Source organism: Sphaeroforma arctica, assembly GCF_001186125.1.
Source record: "Sphaeroforma arctica JP610 unplaced genomic scaffold supercont1.774, whole genome shotgun sequence".
Taxonomy (NCBI): Eukaryota; class Ichthyosporea; order Ichthyophonida; genus Sphaeroforma; species Sphaeroforma arctica.
In genome coordinates, this window is record NW_014039784.1 from 41,190 (window position 1) to 43,775 (window position 2,586).

The 2,586-nt window shown below is 41.4% G+C and overlaps 1 non-coding gene across 1 annotated transcript; it reads left to right on the forward strand.

The window, feature by feature from the left end:
- Window positions 1-1,356: 1,356 nt before the first annotated feature.
- SARC_30189 lies at window positions 1,357-1,428 on the forward strand. The gene has a single exon. It is a non-coding gene; the product is annotated as a tRNA-Pro (tRNA).
- The last annotated feature ends 1,158 nt before the right edge of the window (window positions 1,429-2,586 follow it).

A 2,586-nucleotide genomic window follows, 5' to 3' on the forward strand; every position in this document is an offset into this window, starting at 1 on the left:
ACCAAAGAACAAAACGCGCTTCTACAAAAGTGGGCAGATGAAATAAACGCATACCCGACGTGTTAGACAAGGTCATAGAAGAAGCCACAAGCATCACGATATGTGTCCCGTACTACCCAAACGCAACGTGGTTTCCCAAATTCTTGTCATTACTAGAACAAGATCCAATGATAGTCGAAAACACAAACAACACGTTCCTAAAGAACGGCACAACAGCCTGTGGCAAAACACAATGGGGGTCCATATTAGTAGCCAAGACAGGCACAAAGTCACCATACTTTGACTAAAAACCAAAGTACCATGCAGTGAACATTGCACCCATACACATCGCAGATGAGCCTACAGACACAATCACGTATGAAGACAGAGCCACACTAATAGATCAATACCACACAATTGGTCACTACACTGTCGAAGAAACATTGAACAAACTCACACTAGATGGCCACACATGGTCTAGACAAAAGGAACATGTCAACCAATACATTGAAGGCTGTGTACCATGTCTCAAAAACAAAATTCACAAGAAGGGATTACACCCTTTACAATCAATAACCGCTGCATTTCCGAGTGACAGGATACAAGTGGATACCATAGGTCCCTTGATATACTCGAATAGGGGCAACACATACGTCCTAGTTTGGCTAGATGTATATTCATCATACGCTATACTTAGACCGATGATGGACGAATCGGCAGCCACTATTGCAAGAACACTAGTTCCAATCATGTGCGAACATGGATTTCCACAAATCATACAGACTGATCAGGGCACAGAATATGTGAATGACATAATCTCAAAAATCATTGAGCAAGCACCGTCACAACACTTAGTGCCCAGACCGTATCAACCCAAAGTAATGGGAGCAATTGAGCGCTCGCACAGAGATCTTATCCCCTTACTTCGGAAATTTGTTGAACAAAATCCAGGCAACTGGTGTTCACGACTCCCATTGGTCCAAATGGGCCACAACCTACGTTCATCACGCAGACACAAATCACCAAGATTCAATGTGTACTACGGACGACGACAAAACCAACTCACCAACTATGACACAACAGTCAGTGCACCTAGTACAAACATAACATGGGAGACACGACTACACAATCTAGAGGAGTCAATACGACCACAACTAGATGCCAATGTGGCACAATATCAAGAAAAAATATTGCGCGACAGTACTCTCAACCTCTACACATTTACTAAACTAGTCGCATGAGGGGATCTGTTCGATATTGCTTTAGCTTAGCGCAGATGCTTCACAATACGAATCACGCAGCCAACTGAGGTAACATTTAAAACTTGACTTTAAAAGTAACTGAGAGTTGAATATGAGTTATAAAATAACATAACATACGGCGTTGGTCTAGTGGTACGATTCTACCTTCGGGTGGTAGAGGTCCCAGGTTCGATTCCTGGACGCCGCCATTTTATTAGATCATTTTTATATGTTTTCTTCTTCTTCAATTCTGCTCATCCGAAATCGAACTCGAAATACTCATTGATATGCTCACTATTATCAACCAGGAGTCAATTATCCTTATATACCAGCGACACAGACACATTGATTTTGACAACAATGAATCAGATCAGACCTGAAGTAGCTCGTATACGAGCACTAGCAGCACTTGGTCTACCCAGAGACATGATAATCAGACGGTCATACGTGAGAACACGCGTACACAAACAACAAGTATAGTAAATGAATAGAACAAACCAGATTGCAGCGCTAAGAAGAAAGATGACCTACAAATCATAAATTACAAGTTGAACCCGCCGTGGGCGAGGCAACAATTGATAAATCCGGAATTGAACTTTTCGAAGTTCGCTTACGTGTGACTATGCATTGCCAGCGGAAGACTACGAAAGCTTACCACATTACACTGAACAGGAAAGCCATAATCTATTATCACTACACAACGATGTATAAATACACGACGATGTATTTTAATGAATGACAGCTATGCTGGAGGATACACGAGTGTAGAAGCTGATACACAAATGCGTCATCGATGACATCGATGACAGGATTTTGGTTAGATTTGTGAAAAATCTCTAGAACCGGGATGAGAAATGTGTACCTGGCCGACCACAGTTCGCTTCGCGGACACTGTATTGGCGTGATTCGCTGGAGCACGTTATAGAATGAATCAGATTTCCAGCAAATGCTTAAAAAACACCACTGCGCAAATAGTATCTAGCATCTTGAACGACTGCTGCTACAGTCTTATTTGCCCATAACCGTGATGGTTCTGTCGTGTTCTCAATAAGATCATCCTGACCTGTCAGGGCTCTCGATGCAACAAGTATTCGTATTGATATACCTTACTGTGTTGCTAAGAATTTTGATTTACTATACTCCCGTCATTTGGATACCGAGTTACATTTTCTTCATTTTGTTGTTTCATTACATTTAGAGTTTTTTTGTTGAGTTACCTCCCACTCTGGATCTTTAGATGGCTACATAGGATTCTTACCACAATACCGCGAAATGGGAAGATATGAGCACAGCCGATCACAACATGTTTTTGTTCTCCACTATATTCTAGAGAGTTGCAATGGGTTTAAATATATATATGTATATA